The sequence below is a fragment of the Camelina sativa genome, chromosome 4, assembly GCF_030686135.1.
Source record: "Camelina sativa cultivar CO46 ecotype springtype chromosome 4, ASM3068613v1".
Taxonomy (NCBI): domain Eukaryota; kingdom Viridiplantae; phylum Streptophyta; class Magnoliopsida; order Brassicales; family Brassicaceae; genus Camelina; species Camelina sativa.
Genome location: NC_141883.1, coordinates 3,162,412 through 3,170,548, shown reverse-complemented (window position 1 = coordinate 3,170,548; position 8,137 = coordinate 3,162,412).

Genomic DNA, 8,137 nt, shown 5'->3' with positions numbered 1-8,137 from the left:
TTTCTTTGTCATTTTTGTTAATTAATCTGCTTGATGGAAACTTGATGTATATATCTTATCTTTATCATAATCAAGTAAAAAAATGATCCTTATCATCTACGCACTCGCTATCCTCCACCATTCTTTTATGGTTCCAAGTGGTCACCTTATAACAATATGCAACATATAGATAGATGCTTTAGTAAACATCTAAAAAAAGAATAAATATGAGAGAATACTTGTAATATGCTATTCCATCAACTATATGGATGGATAGTTTAGGTAGATAGCTTTAAAATATCTTGAGAAATTATCTCTAATTTTATTAGTCATGATTAGGCATGTCAACATGGCCAAAGCCCGCGGGATAGGCCTGTCCCTGAAAAACACCGGGCTCAGGCTTAAATATATATATATCTAGAAAAAATCGAGTTTTTTGGATTCAGCCCGTTTGGGCTATAGGGTTTTTTGGGCTTAGTCCGACCGGGCTCGGGTCAGTCCGAAAAGCCGTATAACAAATATATTTGTATCTTTTTGTTAACATTTTTGTTTGATTGCAATATTTGATTAATAATTTATTGTAAATAAAGTTTTAAACTCTAATCCTAGTTTTCATATTTACTTAATAATCATACTTAATACTTTTAAAAATTTTATCTATATATTTTTTTTTTGTCAACCAAACATTAATTAAAAGATAACTCCAATATTGGTCGCCCAAACCGGAGGAAAAGTGTTTACAAAAGAAGAAGCTGAATTTAACATTCTCGAAGAGCGAGCAAGACAGTCAGCCCGCACATTAGAAACTGCGCGGTATCCTCGAAAGCATGAAAGAGAGAAAGGAGGAGCGGAGTAAACTGAATTCATCTAGCAGGGTGGAAAAAGCGGACCAATCATCGGGGACTGCACCATCGCCAGTAATTCAGCACAATCCGTCTCAAAAAACTGACATAAGCCTTCAGAGCTGACCTTATATGCCAAGTGAGAGGTTCTTTGTTCAAATTAGTCAACGCCTAACGCTTTAATGGAAGCCATCGCCCAAAGCAAAGCTTGAAGCTCCGAATGAAGAGGTGAAGGACCGCGACGCTAACTCCTTTTATCTATATATTTTATATAATTATATATTGGTTTATTTGGTTAAAGTATCGAAATTTTATTTACTTTTAAACTTTTTCTATTAAATTAAGTTGGTAGTGAATATAGATGAGTTATTCAATTTTTGATTGATTTATTTTATATTGCACCTTCAAACACTATTTTTTAAGGCTTATAAGTTTGAATTTTTGATCGGTAAGATAAGCCCGAAAAGCCCTGTAGCCCTGTTAGGGCCGGACTTGGACTTTGAAATAAAGGCTCGGAAATATTTCGCGCCGAACCGGACCGGACTCAAACATATGCGGATTTTATGGGTTTTGGGCCGGGCCGGGCCGGGCCAGCCCAATTGATACCCCTAGTCACGATAACCATTCTCTATATATATTTCCACAAATTACTAAATATTGTCAGAAGTGATTGTTGGCTAACTTATTTTGAGTGGTTGACATAAAAAAACAGAAGGTCTAGTTGAGAAAGAAAAATCCAAAGAGAAGAATAGTTTTGCAAGAAAAAACAATAGTCAATTTCAGAAACTCGATTATTGTTTCTGTTCATTTATGTATATATTTGGGGGTAGCTAGTAGCTACTAGCAATTCTATCTTTTGTTGGGGGTGAGGTCCATTGGATGTACGATTATCATTTTATATTGTTTTGTAGACCAAGATAATGAAAACCGTAGGTCCATATAATCTATGTTGCATGGAAATTCTTTTCGAGGTCCGTTTTCCGTTTCCGAAACGTTTCGGAAACAGAAACTTGTGGAAAGTCGGAAACAAGGCACAAAAACACGATTCCTAGAAATTTTTGTTTGGAAACACGATGGAAATTCCATTTCCGTTTTGGAAACACGACGGAAACTTCTTTTTTTATTTGAAACTTAATAAATAAATATTTTTAAAATATAAAACTTCATTATAGATATAAATATATAATATTATTAGTGTTTTAATTCAACTATTTAATATTTATATTTGAAGTTTTATTGTTTGAAGCTTTTTGATATGGTTTTTATGTTTGGTGTTTTATTATATATATATAGATATAAAAATATAAATATATATATATATATATATATATATATGTATATGTATATGTACATACGTTTCTAAAACGTTTCCATTTCCTAATTTTTGAAAAAAACCGTTTCTTGTTTCCGAAACGTTTCGTTTCCGCGTATCCATTTCTGTTTCCATGCAACCTAGCATATAATACGGTCCATGTAACTATTATAATATATTTTTGGTTAATTGGGTATAGCCGTATATATAGGTTACAAACACGATACGTAATAATACAGGAATCGTAGCATCTCTGATGGTTGCAGGCTTCTTCTGCATATTTAGACTAACAAATTAGAGCTACATTAGACCCCATGATGGGCTAAAACCCTAGTTGTTACTCCATGGACCATATGCATAGGCATTTGAAAATGTTGAGACACGTACTTCTAACAACTTTTCTGGCTTTCTGCAGCATCTAGTATTAATTGGAATCTCTTTCAAATATTGTACTACATGTTATATATTTCTTAATTAACTTATGAGAAAATATATACCCCTTGGTTAGAAATGGCTTCCACACTTTACTCGCTCAACAAGTTCATTCATCAAATTTGGGAGAAAAACATTGAATAATGAACTAAGAAATTAAAATAAATTAATTACGTATAATAGATTAAATTTAACTTAACAAAAACTACATAGGATGAAAGTTTATTGTAGTGTTTATTTATGAACATTTTGGATAATGTATCGAGCCATCGAGGATATTACATATTGTAATATAAGTATATGAGTCTGTGTCTTAATTCGAATCAAAACTCTCTATCTTGTAAGTATATATATATATATATATATATATATTATCATTTCATGTTCAACGTCTTCTTATCAATTACCAAATATCAAGATGTAGCTAAAATGAATTTAAAGTACATAAAATTGTATGATTAATATGAATTTGGACACTAGACTATTTAGTTACTCTATATATATAACAATAAATTTCTGGAGAAAAGAATAAAAAGAAAAAAAGTTCTGAAAAATAACACAATAGAAAAAGGAAGAAAAAAGAAGATATAAATACTAGAAAAAAAAAGTAACTTTAAACCTAGTTCATAATACGAGGTTTACACACGAAGTAAAGGTTGGGCAAAAAAGTCGTAACACATTCAATATGATTTTTCTGACAATAACATCTTTTTAATTGTATTTTTGTTATTAGAGATACTCTTCACAGTCTCTTTAAGCTGCTCTCATCACTTTTTTTAACAATGGCAACGTAAGATGAGGGAAGCATACGCAGGTTGAAAATGCAAGGGGACAGAGTAGGTTACGTGTCGATTTATTGGCGGAATTAATAGTTTTGTTTTCGGATGTGTTGGTTGATTGAACGGAACAGTCCATACGTACATCACGTGCCTGGACTGACACGTGTCGACCTATTACTGCCTTTTAAGTTTTTGATACGATATCGTTGGAGTTAAAGAAAACTGATGCGAACTTGTGGCATATGACCTTTATACTTGGAATATCTCTTAAGTATTGAAGATACTCTGGTGGAGAAGGAAGGTTGAGCGGTTGAGATTGCGACACATGGAGTGATCTGGTCTACTCGGTCTACTCGCAGCTAACGGAAGTCAATGGTCCAACTTTGTTATATCTTCTTTTTCCTTATTCTTTTTCTGAATTGACTCAAGTTTGTTAGTAGTTAGAGAGAGAGTAAGAGAGAGGTGAAACGATTGTAGAGAGAGAAAGCTCAGTTTCGAGCAACTGTTCTAGTGGATTCCGAAGATCTCTCCGGCAAGACGTAGGATCCTACCTAAAGATCCGAACTCGTAAAAGTGTTGTGTGTCGTTTCGTTTTCTTGTTCGATCTTTACAAACGAGTGAGTGAGAAAGAGGATTCGTTGGTTCTTATCGAGTTAGATCTAGATTCTCATCGGAGAAAGGAGCAACAGAACTGAACCAAAACTAGAGTTGGGTTTGTGAATATGAATGAACCAAAACTAGAGTTAAGTTTTTGTTATATAATAACAAACAGATTATAGATAATTATATGTAAGTTGTATTTAAGTGATGTCTTTCTTTCGAATCCATTTCCGATTTTCTTTATAACTGTTTTACATTCTTGTATTTAAGTTAACACAAGATTCGAAAGATGCAACCGTTCTCATTTCGGCGAGAATCAACGTTTTGGATAATTGACTCAAAATCACAAGTTAAAAAGTAATCATTTCCAAAACATTCAAAAAATAGGATTAAGAGTTACATCTCTTCTAATATTTATCTGATTTGATCGTTTCGACAATTTTTCTCACACCATATCGTATTATGATTAAGCTGCTTTTCTATTTTTTAATGACTTTTTAATTTTTATCTTTTTATGACTTTAAATTACTATAAAATAATATTATTTAATTAAATATTGGAATAAATATTTTAAGGAATGAGTGCCTCCGTAGCATAGTGGTATAGCGAGGTAAGCGAAAGGTCGTGAGTTCAATCCTCACCGGAGGCTTCATCATTTCCCATTTTACATATCCTTAACTTTTATCGATACTTTAGTATAATGAGGCTCGACGCTCGTCCCATACATTTGGCATTATATATCCTTAGTTTCTTAATCTTTTATCAATACTTACTTTAGTTAAATGGGCCAAAAATTCTCTTATCTATGTCCTCTATCAACAGTTTATTTTGGCTGTTTTGTTGACAATGGCCCAAATACTTACGTATGAAGTTATGAGTTCTAGTTTAATCATTTCCACAAATTAACTTGATTTACCAAACCTCCAAATTTTAAAAGTTTTTTGGTTTAATCCAGTTCTTCAGTTAAACCGATATTAATATTTTTACTATCTATTTAAATTTTAAAATACTACAAAACATTTCTGTTTCAGTATCATTAATATTTAAATTTTACAAAAAATTAAAATATTTATTAGATTGTGGGCTTCCAACTCAAAATCAATTGGCAATGAGTGGAAAGATCCATATATCTTATATATTGTCAGAATCCTTGTCCAGCTTCCGATGGGGGATATTATATCCTTAATACGCCCTCTCGAGATGATGGCTCTTCTAGAGATAGATCTCAGTATTTTCGGACAATGATCAGTGGACCAAATTTGGGTCAGATTGATGGATCGGGTTGGACAATGTGTAGATCGGGCTCTGATACCATATTATATTGTGGGCTTCCAACTTAAAACCAATTGGCAATGAGTGGAGAGATCCATATATCTTATATACTGTCAGGATCTTTGTCCAGCTTTCGATGTGGGATATTATATCCCTAGTAATGTTATTAAAAGTTTATATAAATGTTTTATAGGCACACAACTGAACTCAACAAGTATCTTGGAATCACCATTTTTTTTTCCTTTTGAGTTCATTAAATGTAAAACTATTGGACCATGTCATAAGTTTAAAAGAATAAAAATAGATACCCTACTAAGAATTTATACTAAATAAATGTTGATATGTATCTCGACAAGTACTGAAATACGAGACAAGATGGGATTCCTGTTCTGAAATAGATGTACCTTGATTATATACCGAAATAACATAAACTAAAACCGAATCCAAATCCGATTTAAACCCTACCCCAACCTATTAGAAATATTTCAATTATTTAATTTTTGGCTTAACACAGTTTTCATTAACCAAGTCATTAACATGGTCCATCGTTTTGACTAGTTAAGAAAGTATACATACATGTAACATTTGCTTAATATATACAACTAAACTAGGGAGTTTCCCGCACTCTTGTGTGAGCAAAAACTTTTTTAAAAGAAATATTTTCTAAACTTTTTATGGTCAAATATATCACTAATTCAATTCTTTTATATGCTTGTATGGGCAAATATATTTTTAAATAATATTTCAATTAATTTAACAAATCAAAAGTTAAAATAATTATAAGACTAAAAAGGATTCCAACAAAAAAATGTAAATGGAAAAAAATTAACCAAAAGAGAAGCTATAATTTAATCTTCAATAATAAGGAACGGAGTAATTTTTCTAATATAAACATAAAGTAACATAGTTATGAGAGTTACCCGCGAGTATACACGACCAAATGTTTAAGCCTAACAAACCTAACTTCTAATGTTGTGATTGAGCGTCTCTATATTGATAGCTTAGTATCCAAGTCAAATATTCATAATTATCTATAGAAATTTAACATTTCTAAAAATATAATTTTCTCGAAAAAATATTTACAAAAGATTTTAGTATTTATTTTCCATTTTTTAATAATTTTAAATAGGATACTATTATTTTATTCCTATTTTTTCTAATTTTCGTTTTTTTAAAAAATAATTCTTTTTTTTTAAATTTATTTTTAAAAGTGAAAGAAAAATTATTCTTTAAAATTACTTTTTGCAATGTAATTCATTTTTCCGCAACATTTTCAATAATCTCATTAATAAGAGTATATAAAACATTTTAACATATAATATTAACTGAGATATATATTTTCTGTTTTAAAAGATTGAAGTTGTTAGATAGCTGTTGAGATATCATGTGATAAAATTATATTTAAACTTTTGGAATTTAAAATTGGATTAGTAGTACTATCTAAAAGTGCAAATTATTTTCCTGTTTAACATAATATTTAAAATTTCCAATTTGAAAATTTATAATACTATCTAAAAAATTGTTACCAAAACTATAAATTATTTCTGAATTTATGATACTTTGATACATGTCACAACTCACAATATTATTGGTAAAGTAAAGTGGTTCATTTTATGATATGCAATGTCACAATTAAAATATATTCACAAAACATTCAAAACAATTATACAAAAGATAGTTGACATCATTTATTTAGTGCAACAAATGATTGACAATGAAATGCAAATATTTGTACTATTTGTAAAATTTTGAATGAGCAAAAAAGGTTTAGCTATGACCTGCTAATGAATTCAACACATGGTTTGAGTCTCTCCTTGTTTATTCTTCTATTTATTTACGAAAGATCGTGTTTCAGCCTTTTGAGTTTTGACATTCGAAAAGTGGCTTGTATCTGGCAACAATGATTTGTTTACAGAAAATTAAGAGGGGGTTATTGGATCTATGATTTTAATGGATTTGGAAATCCAAACAAAAATCATGTGTTATTCAATCATTGATTTTAAAATACTTATCAAAATTATGTGTTATTGGTTCTATGATTTATAAATACTTTTTAAAATCCCATGTTATTCATTTAATGAATTGTTTTTGGATTTCAAAATTCACATTATGTTTTAAATGGACTTGAATGGATTTGAAAGTGTAAAATAGAAAGATTTAAATCCAAGGATAAAACATGTTGTTTCAAAATCCATGTGTTTTGATTTCTAGAATTTACAATTCCACATTGATTTAGAAATCACCTCTCTAATAACACCCCCTAAATAAAAATCAAAACTGCAAACACCATAATATTTTACTGTTGATGCTTGATTTAATCACTTACCCAGAATTTGCTGAATAACTTCCACCAAATTTCTGAAAACCATGCTTCTACATCATTTATTGTTGTTGAATCTCTCCCTCTCCAATATGAATCTATGATTATTTCCAAAATGCTCGAGCATTTTAAATTTATGAAGATTATTCATTGGAAAAATAGAAGATATTTGTTTCGCTGAATTGCTAATAGAGAGAAGGTTATATATATTGGTTCTTGAGCAGTTCATGAAAAAGAGGTGGAGATCGTTGAACAGTTTTTTTTTGACAAAATCGTAGAACAGTTTAGAAACCAATAAAATCTAGGGGTTTTTTTTTGCGTACCAACAAAAAAAAATAAACTGTTATGTTTTTAAATGTTTTTTAATTACACAAAATTTATGTGGCAAATTTTTATTGGACAAGTGACTTGTGATTTATAAGATAAAGGATTTATTCCTCTTTTTGGTAGAGTATCCAGCAGAAAAAACATAGTTTTTTTCTGGAGATTTGTAGCAACCCTATGAGATTTTGTCGGGATCACAAAAGATTTTGTCATACCTTCAAATTAAATGGATATTTGTAGTATATCCTTTCGAGATTTTTAGTTCAAACCGTCATAA